The sequence below is a fragment of the Vulpes lagopus genome, chromosome 8, assembly GCF_018345385.1.
Source record: "Vulpes lagopus strain Blue_001 chromosome 8, ASM1834538v1, whole genome shotgun sequence".
NCBI lineage: Eukaryota > Metazoa > Chordata > Mammalia > Carnivora > Canidae > Vulpes > Vulpes lagopus.
The window spans coordinates 97,600,298-97,610,910 of record NC_054831.1 but is presented as its reverse complement, the minus strand read 5'-3'; the positions used below and the strand labels follow the sequence as shown (position 1 = coordinate 97,610,910).

Below are 10,613 nucleotides of genomic sequence, written 5' to 3'. Positions count from 1 at the left end.
TCCTCACCTCTACTGCCGTCCACAGGCTCCAACTTGGATTTAACCATGGTCATCACTCACACCTTCATGGCAGCAGCATCTTGGGGTGCTACCAGCACGACGACAAACAGCGAGAATGAGCACCAGGGCAGCAGCTGTTGTGGGTAAAGGCATGCGCCTGCACCTGGCTTGTGTTTGCCCTGCTGCTCTGACACCTCCCTCCATCCACCTTTCTCATCTGAAAGGCTTTTGTGTTCCACCAATGCCACGAGAGAATCACCAGAATGACACAATCTTAGAGAAAGGGATCTCAAAAAAACATCTATTTTGACCTGCTCATTTTAAAACTAAGGAAATAGAGGCCTGATGGGTCAAGTTCCTTGGCCAAACTCACACAGGTGGTTGTTGGCAGAGCAACGACTGGAGTCAAGTCATTGAACCCACTTTCCAATGCTCTCTCTACCATACCACTGGCTTTCCAACATTTGTTAGCACAATCCACAGTATGAAATGAATTTTTTATCATGACCCAGGATATCTACACATATATGCAACAGAAAGTCTCAGCAAACAATACTGACCTTTACCATATGTGTGATACATTTTGGTATTTTCTATTGCGGTATATTCATCTTAAAATATTCTGGAGATTGCTTGGCAGCACGTATACTAAAACTGGAACAATACAGATAAGATTAACATGGTCCTTACACGAGGATAACATGCAAATGCTTTCCATATTTTTTGTACATTTACCAAATGTTCCTTTTCTTTCCAGGGATAATATTTATAGGTATACAGTCAAATAATTTGCATTTTTCCTAATTAGATACATCTACCGAGTGTCTAGGAAGGTGGGGGTTGAGTTAGATACAGAGAGGGGTCCCTTCCAGCTCTAACCTGTCATGTGTCTGATTTGGAAAGATGTTATTGTCTGAAATGTCTTTGATTCTGAAAGGCATAATGATCTGGTATAGAGAACACTGAGTCTAGTCCTGGCTCCACCATCTTCCAAGTGTGTGACTTTGAGTTTTCTCTGTGTTCCATTCTCATCTGCAAGATCAAGCTGTTGCTAATTGACAGAGTCCTGAGAAGTGAACAAAATAATGCAAATGAATGCAATAAAAAGCTCCATACACAAGACTTGTTGGAACAGCGATGGTCTTAAATTCTCACATTTCAGAGAAATATGGTGTCTCAAGATGTTTCTGGATTCTCATCAAAACACCTGCATAATGTATTATGAATAAATTTGGTATCATAAAAGAAAAACTGTACCCTGGAACGGACTCATTTTTAAATGCATTTGCAGGTGTTTGGAGAGGGGCTGACCCTAAATCTTGAAGATACTCAGCCTGAGAAAAGTAGAAGTCATTGAGACCCAAGATGACTCCATGGTCTTGAAAGAGAAAGGTGATGAGTCACAAACAGAAAAATGTATTCCAGAAAGGTTACTACCAGTGGGTACGAAGAGGAGGAGTTGAATGAACATATGGCAAATGTTCAGATGCCACAGCCATGCTGCAGGCTGGTGGGATAAGTGAGGTGGAGTGAATGAACGAAAATGTTCCAGATGCACTTGATGCTGCTACAGCTGATCTGAAGATAGTGTCTTTCTGGGACATGGCTGAGCTGGGTTTTGGGGTACACCGTCTTTGGCCACGCTAACTGCAACAAAACAAAGGTTTAAAAACCAATACAGGAATTATTTCTGAAAATATTCAAAATGTCTGCAATAACCTTGCCCAGAACAAGAGAAGGACCCCCTAACAGCTGAGAATGCTAGGCAAAGCCACTCGGACGTTGCTTGCGGCTTTGGGGGAGAAGGGCACTGCTGGCCCCATTTAGGTAGTCAGGGCTGCCTCAATGCTGCTGCTGCTGCTGCTGCTGCTGCGTGAAACAGAGTAGGAATTGTCTCGAAAAATCCCCAAAAAGGGGAGGATCCTGGCATGGGCAGAGCGTGTGAAGGTGGCACGGAGGTGGCATGTTCTAATCCCTAAAATAGTGCATTATCACCACCAATGAGCTGCTACAAGAAGTTCAAAGCATGTTTCTCACCAACACCATCAGAGAAACTGCAGCCCAAAGAGCAGTCATGGGTTTCAGGTGACCAAGTACGTGACGGCTGTCAACGTGCCCGTACGCAGATAACATAGTCTGTGTCTTTGAACAAAAAAGACATTTGTATCTTCCTTTTTCAAAAATAATGCCAGCTATGATTTCCAAGTTCACTCCACAGCCCACTGAACAGAGCCCATGAAAGCAGCACCCCCGCCCCGGGGAGGGGTGCAGGATCGGCCTTGAGCAGCACGGGCACCTCCACCTACTCCCCAAGCTCACCTCCAGCCTGCTCCCCTCTTCTCCTCTGACACCCACTCCCACTGCACCCCTCGTTCCAGAACTTTTCCAGGGCCTTCTGGAACCTCTGTTGCATGGTGAGCAAACCCCCTCAGCTTTAGCCTGTTGGGGTGGGTTGTTGGGGTTGGGGGGACTTTCCTTTCCTGTTCCCTTTGCAGCCTGGCTCGGTCAGCAGGCACCACTCACCACTGCTCCTTTTTTTTTTTTTTCAGGTAAATCCCTCCTCCCTCCGGGTGCCCCTGGGTTGCCCACCACTGCTCCCAGACTTCCTAACAGCATCTTACCATCATTCTGCTTCCATCGTACAGTTTACCATCAACTCAGGCACCTGGATATCCAGGTGGACAAGGCCTCTACCCTGCGGGCCCTCGCTCCCGTCCTTCCTTCTCTGCCCTGTCCACACATCGCCTGCCTTGTGCCACCCGCGTTCTCCGTCTTCTCCTGCTCTCCGATCACCCCTTCCTCCCCTGAGACCTTGTCCCCTTTATTCCACTGACTCTGGAGCCTTGCTAGCCCCCATTCTCTCCATGTGGCCCACGCCCACGGCTCCTTCATGGCCTTGTGTCCTTCCCCTTACTCCAGGGCCTGGAACTTCAGCCACTCTTCTGACATTGCTCTAAACCGACGGCCTACGAATTGATCTCATAATTGCACGTCCAATGCTTGAAACAAGAAATACAACCGACTGCCCCTCTCTGACATCCCTCCCTCCCTTTCTTCCTTCCTTTTTTTTTTTTTTTAAGATTTATTTATTTACTTATGATAGACACAGAGAGAGAGAGGCAGAGACACAGGCAGAGGGAGAAGCAGGCTCCATGCAGGGAGCCCAACGTGGGACTCGATCCCGGGTCTCCAGGGTCGTGCCCTAGGCCAAAGGCAGGCACTAAACCGCTGCGCCACCCAGGGATCCGTTCTTCCTTCCTTAGGAAATTGCATACATTTTACTACTGGACTGACATGTCTTCATTTTAAAACATTCCACAAAAAATAGGAAGGCACAAATGGCAAGATCTCCAACGACCAATGGAGTAAGGGCGTCCGCGCTGTCTGCGCATTCCCGGAGGAAAGCGGGACATGGCCCCCCAGGTGTGCACACCCCCGTTCGGGAGCCACCGTCCGAGCCCTGTCGCCCTCCGTCACATCCACCCCGCCAACCAAACCTGAGCCCACCTCGTCGCAAGTGTCCCCGCGGCTGTGGACGACGGAGCCCCGGGGCCCTCCCCAGGCTTAGCCTCTCTCCTGGCAGGGGGGCGCTGAGGGCCTCGCAGGTAAAGTCAAGCCCCTTGGCAGGAAAACCTTCATCTTTGTGACACCAGCACCCAGCACAGTGCCTGACACTAGCCTGGGGCCCCCTGGTGTTTGTCACGCTGAACGGTGTACCCGCGTGCCATGCCCACTACTCTGGCTGCGGTGTTGCAAAGGGGTGAAGAATGCGAAAACAGTGCAGCGGGTCAGCAGGTGCCCCCAGCTGGGTGCCTGCCTGGTTCCGATGCGGGGTGAGGATCACCTGCCCTCCCAGCTCCTGTCTGCGCACTGACCCCAGCAGCAGACTGGCCTTCAGAACCCAGACATGTCACTGCTGCCCCAGCCTGACTTGGGCCACGCATGCCTCAGGCAACTTCACTGAGGCCCATTTCTCCCCTTGCCTGTTCCAAAGGGTGCTAGGGAGGTGGGCAGAGGGCCCCTCCAGACTGGCTTCTCTTCCCCCACAGGCTTGGAGCAGCCGGGGCTCAGAGCCCCACTGTAGCACCATTTCCTTCACACACCCCCTCAGGGAACGACTCCCGAGCTGTCAGAAGGAAGAGATAGACAGGAGAGTGACAAATTTTAAAGGAACGGCCTGGTGGATGCGATCTGGGGGGCGGCGGGATCTAGGCCTGCCTGCTCCGGGAAGCACTGAGCAGAGGTGCTGGCCAGAGCCGGGAGATGTGCTGGTGACCGAACTGGCCTCCTGTTAGGGAACCCTTCCCTGTCCCTTGCATGCCACCTGCCACCTGGAGAACGATTCGTCCCCAGGTAAGCAGGGTCTTAAGAAGGCCACATGACAACTCCTATACTTTCTCAGGGGGATAAAGATGATTCGGGCAAAATTCCCTCCCTGCCTGAAAGTCCTTCCATCTTCTGTTGCCCCCCCTACCTAGACTGATGTTTGGTCACCAGGTGTCCATGGACTGACCCCTACATCAGAGTCACAGGCCTATGAGGAATGCAGATTCCTGGGCCTGGGGCAGATCGAGTCAGAAACTCTCAAACTAGAGCCAGAGAACCTGCATGGCTTTGCCCATGGAAGTTTGAGGACCACTGAACCTTCTCCTCTGTCCTTCCCAACCATGCACCCTCAATCCCCACCCCCTCGCCACTGTATTCCTCAGGCCCTCATCATGAAGCCCATGGACACACAAATGGAAGGGCCCAGGCAGGAATAAAACCCACTGGGCTTTCACCCTCTTGTGCTAACCACAGGCTCCTCCCTCCCTGTACTTTATTTTAATAAATCTATGACATCTCACATGGTTCTTAGAGGCCTCATGTAATTTAATTCAGCCCACTTGCCCATAGTGAATACTGGGCATGCTGGCAACTTCGGCAACTGAACTCAAAGCTGCCAGGAAGAAACCGAGTAAACCAGAAACCTTCAACTCATGTTGATCTATTTTGGGCCAAAGCCACATCTACTAATAGGTCTCTACTAACAGACTTGCAAAGATGGAAATCTTAATCAATGCTAAGCATGGATTATAAATAATAGGGAAATGTGCCATCCACTTACCTCCCGGGGATGGGGTGTGAGCTGGAGATGACTATGGCCACGAAGTATGCTAAACCCCAAGACAATGCTCTGAACCGTTCTTCCACTCACAGAGTTTCTGTGGCACCGGTCCCCATGCAGCTCTGACAAGTGAGCTATTTTTGTACATGAACAAGTAAAGCTATTGTTATCTCTGCTCTGAATCAAGGATAAAAGGGAAAGGTGAGAGGGAGAAGGAGGGCATAAGAGAGAAGAAAGGGAGGTGAGATGCAGAAATGGAGGAAGGAGACCAGAAATCTAAAGCAAAGGAGCCAGGTACTCTTCCCAGGGATGGAGTAACCAAACCCACGGGCCAGTTGGTGGATTCCCAAGCACCACGTGACCCATCAGCAGCCACAGTAACAGGCCCTCCCTCTGGTCTCACAGATTCCAGAGGGACTAAGGATATGAGTCAAAGGGCTTTGTAAAGGGTGTGAACTGGCATCCATACCAGGTGTCCGCTCTCTAAGTGCAACCAGGGAGCTCGTGCCCCTTTCCAACACCCGCACCCCAAGACTCAGGACGCCACAGACCAAAAGGAAGCTTAACTAGCAGACACTTCTCCATCCAGACATGCATGTCCACCGTCCTCACACCATACTACCTAGGATTCTCAACGAGGGTGCTATTTTAGCAAGAAACTGAAAACGAGAACTGAAGAAACCCACAGAACATGCTGAGTCCCTACGGGAACGCACCCCCACCGAGGGTCAGGGATCCTCATAGGTTTTCAGCAAATATATTTACACATATTTGTTCTGAGACCAGCAGGGCCTGGGCCACAGCTTCCTGTATCTCGCCCCATCAGCACGAAAGATCCGCTGCCATGGGCTTGTTCTGCTCCCTCTGGGGCTCTCCTCCTCCGAGTCTGACTAAGATGAGAAGCTTACACTGCGGCTCAACGAAGAAGAGACTTCCTTCAGTTCTCAGTTCTGACTCACCTCCTCTCCTCCCCTGCTTCCCCAGGGGGCCACTCTCTGCGCTGGGCCCCGCTGCCAAGGTGTGCTTGCCTCCGGGACCTGGCCACTGGAGGGAGCCAGAGAGCAACGAGGGCTCCACGTTTCCCCCAACCCCACCTCCACTCCCTCATGCAGGCCAGAAACTGTGAGGCTTCTTAGCTTGTCTGCACCTGCCAGGGAGTGGGGTGGGGAAAAAAAACTCCATCTCACCTTCATTGTACAGTTCCTTGGTAAACTCTTATTTTCTTTTTTATCAAGTTTGGGTGGAAAACAAAACAATTAATTTAAAAAGCAGCACACAAGAACCTAAACATTATTTATGTCTCTAATTATCTCATTCTAGTGGGTATTTTAGTCCCTGTCTGGTCAGGACATTAATTATCTTCATAACTACAGCAAAAGTTAAATAATAAGCACCCAAGGCTACAGCACTACTGTAATGTGCAAGCTTAAATGAACTTATAAATTTTATTAATGGATGCTTTATACAACTCCATATATTATAAATCAAACAAGAAACCTATTTCTATCTTTTAAGGGTGCGGTGAAAAAGCTTTAACATTATTGAGGATAATTTTTATTAAGTTTAAAACTCCCTTTTTTTTTCCAGTAATGAGACTGTTATGAGGATAATTTAATCTAGTTTGTCATGAGGCACCCCAGCTTGTTAAATAAGTTAATAAATGGCTGTGCATTAATCAAAGTGACAAAGCTATGAAGAGCTGGGGATGGGAGACAATTCTAGTGATAGTATTAATTAGTATTTAATTAGAAACTTAGGGCCCATAAATAAAAAAAAAATCATGGTGGAGACATTTATGCAAATTGCTTGGAGCCTGCAGTGGAGTTAGCTTTGCTTTAAAGACACATGATTTTTTTTTTTCCTCCCAGCATACTGTACACAGCAGCACTGTGGCCACATCACGTGGCCTCACCAAGCACTCTCCTTTTGTTTCCAATTTGTTCCAATTACAGGCCTGTAAATTCAAATCATTCTTTTGACTGTCTTGATTGAAATGTAGAGTTTCCACAATTTCTGCTGGGAGTTCTTTTCTTTCTTAAATAAGGAGAGAGAAACGTTGCAGAGGAACAGAGTTTCAGGTTCTCTTCCTGCTGTTTCAGTGAAGATGTGCGCCACCATCTTCCAAGAACGGCGGATTCCGGCCGGTGGGCCAACGGTGCCCCCTCCCTGAACCCTGGCCAGTGGTACCAGGATTCTGTGATGGGATGTCGCACTGAAGGCCTCGTGGACTCAACCGCCACCGTTTTTATTATGATCCCAGCACTCCTCCCTTTTGTCTCACTCGCATGCTTTGATAAATGGGCCATTTTTGACGGCCCCCAAAGACAATAACCATTTGGATCTGAACGTCACTGCTTTCCTAAGGTCCATGTCCCCTTTTTCAGACTTTATTATTTGTTGCATTTATTCAAGAAAGGTTACCCACAGTAAAACCGCTTTTTCTATTCAACAGTCTATCTCTGTCATGGTTCATTTATGTGTGAGCATGACGGACCTGAAACCCGTATTATCCACAGCTGACAAGTGTCAGGCCGACAGTTCAATCAGCCTACCTTAAGATGATGCCCAGGGCCCCGTGTTTGAAGTAGGACAATAAAGCAGGCGCCACAATCAGGGTCAAACTGATCCAATCCCTGTACATAAAGGGGAGTCTGCCTAATAACACAGTACGATTTTTTTCCCCTCTCCAAACACATTAGTCCTGAAACAGTGAGTTAGCCCTTAAGAAATTCTGTGACTGACATGAAAATGCTGAAGTTTTAACGTGGTTGGTTTATCCACAGCCTCATGGGGCTGCTGCTTTGTGCAGACTGGTTTTGTCAAAGTCAGAAAAAATAATGTATTCAGTGTCTGATCATTTTTAGGGAGTTATTTGAATGGGATTTTAAGTCAGACATCCTGATGTTGACACAGGGATCATTTTCTTGTCCTTTTGTTTTACATTTGTGGAACAGATCATTTGCATCGGCTAATAAAATTAAATCTCTGAAATGCGTACAAAAGCAAGCTCCCTTCAGCAACTCTCCTCAATCCCCCCACCCACCCAGTAAGCAGAGCGGATGGGTTGCTTCTTTATATTAGGTCTCTCTAGAACACAGACTAGAATGCAAACGTGTCTTCAAAATTACGCTCCTTCGGCCTGCGTAACACTTCCATTCAAACATATATGAAAGCATCTCACCACGAATCCTAAAAACTAACAGCAGAGCCAAAGTCGATAAAATGCTAATGGTCTGCACTGGGCTCCTCGGAGGGAGGGAAGGGAGTTCTGCTGTCTTTGCTAGTCTCCAGGCTTCGCAGATGATGGCAGGCCAGGGAGGGTTGCTCACCTATTTGGAAGGAGCCAGAACACTAAATGCCCTTCGTAGGAAGGCAGCCAAAGCCTCCCCCCCCCCCCCCCCTTACAGCATCATTAAACTTTCAAGCCAGAAGGCACCACAGAGAACATCAAATGCAACATGCAGACTTTATGGATGAGGGAGGCTTGGGGACATTTTGTGACTTTCAATGTCAAAGAGCTTGTAAGCGGTAGTGGAAGGACAAAGTTAACAACAAGAAGATCCTCTATATTTTGCTTCTCTTTATCTGGTGTCCCTGGGTAGGGCTAAATTAGTACAGGAGGGTCTGTTGAGAAGCAAAATTCAGAAATTGGAGAGTGAGTGATGGTGCCCAGAACTACCAAACATGGCTTATGTTGAGTCCCTTCTTGGACGATTCTACAAGTTTTAAGTATCATGTTTTCTGTGATGGTTATTTTCTGGGACACTGCTATGGCACAGTCCATCCATTAACCCACACCTGCGGCCCTGCTCTGGCCTCGCTGACCACATCAGCTCAGGCTTACCTGGTGGTCAGAGACGATGGAGAGGCCCTGATGATGGTCACTCAGAGAGCGGGAGGAGAGGGGCCAGCATGTACCTTCCTTCCTGGCTCCCTGCTCTGATCCCCCATTTCAAAAGAGGTTGATCCTTCTAGCACTCTTGCTCCCACAGAGTGGCCTCCCATCCAGAGCTCCAGCTGTCACAAACTCCCCATCACTCAGTTTCAGCCCCTTGCTCTGTGGTCCTGGGGGGCTAAGAGCTTCCTACTGTTGATCTCTGGGTGCCCCAATGTCTCTTGCTCATTCATCTACCCCTGCCCATACTTCTGAATGTAGTCTGCCGTGGGAATGCTATTTTTGCCAGAACTCTCAATGACACACTGAAGTACTTAACTTCCTAACTGGCTCCTTACTTCTAGTCCAGTAGTTCTCAACATATTTAGAATCTCATAGAAAATATGATGAAAGGCATGGGCTCTCCCCGCCAAAAAGATTCACTCACATACATATACATAAAATTTTGTGTACAGTTGTAGAGGATCCACAGACTCATAAAGGCTATCTACAGATCTTCTAAGGAATCCATAGCATCTATAGTCCATCCCTCCACCTCTACTAAATGAATCATCCTGAAACATCCATTTCTTCCATGCCATCATATCCATTTCATCCTCAGTAATCTTCAGTGTCCTAACAACTTTGATGCAGCATGAAGCCCAGAATCCTCAGCCGAGCACATCAAGCTGAATTTGACAAAGTCCTATTAAGAAAGGACCTCAAGAGAAGGAACTGAATGCAAGGGAGTTGTTACAAAGATATGGAAAGAAGTGAAAGGGATGGGAAGACAATCAAAGATGAGCAAAGATGGTAGCCAATGTCTGGGGCTGGAGAAACAAGGGGAAGAGCCTCAGAGCCAAAGCTGTCGGGGATGCTAAGACTATATAGAAGGCACTGCTGTGCAGGAGCAAGGGTGTGGGGCAGGGCACAGCCACTGTGGTGACACTGCTCAATGCAGGGAGAAAGGGTGAGGGATAACCTGGCTCCTTTTCCCCTGTGGCTCTCCAGTCTTCCACAGACCACACTGTCTCAGAACCCAGGTGACATGGAAGCTCTGAGGAGGTCAATATCTCCAGGTTCTAAGTAGTAACGGTGGGTGATGCATCTGACAGCAAACAGGTCAATGACTTTCATGAGAGCCTGCCAAGACCTGACCTCACCTGCCTACAGAGTCATGGGGGAACCTGGATCGTCCTTGGAAAGCTGGTTCTTCTACTACCTATTGTATAGTGACTGTGTGCCAGGCACTAGTTCTAAGAGGAGGACGAGGGAATGCAGCCCTAGAGTTGCAAATAAATAATCAAGACCGAGGCTGATGATGTACTTGTGTAGGCAGAAAAGTAGTCAGATGGTTAATTAGAGCAGGCGACCACAGGAGCCTTGGTTAGGCTGGCAAGGCAGTAATAACTCAAGGGGGACAAAGCCAGGCGTTTACTACTGGGAAAGGCAGAGAAAGAACGCAGATTACTGAGAGAAGTCAACTTAAATGCTACGTACAGTAGGAGTCCAACCATATGACTTTCTAGAAAAGGCAAAACTATGGAGACAGTAAACAAATCAGTGGTTGCAGGGATTGGGTGGCACTGAGGAGGAGAGAGGGGGGAAGGGGTGAACAGGCTTAGCACAGAG

At 48.3% G+C, this 10,613-nt stretch overlaps 1 pseudogene; it reads left to right on the top strand.

Annotated features, from left to right (window-relative positions):
- Positions 1-629: 629 nt before the first annotated feature.
- Positions 630-724, top strand: LOC121498328 (annotated as a pseudogene).
- The last annotated feature ends 9,889 nt before the right edge of the window (positions 725-10,613 follow it).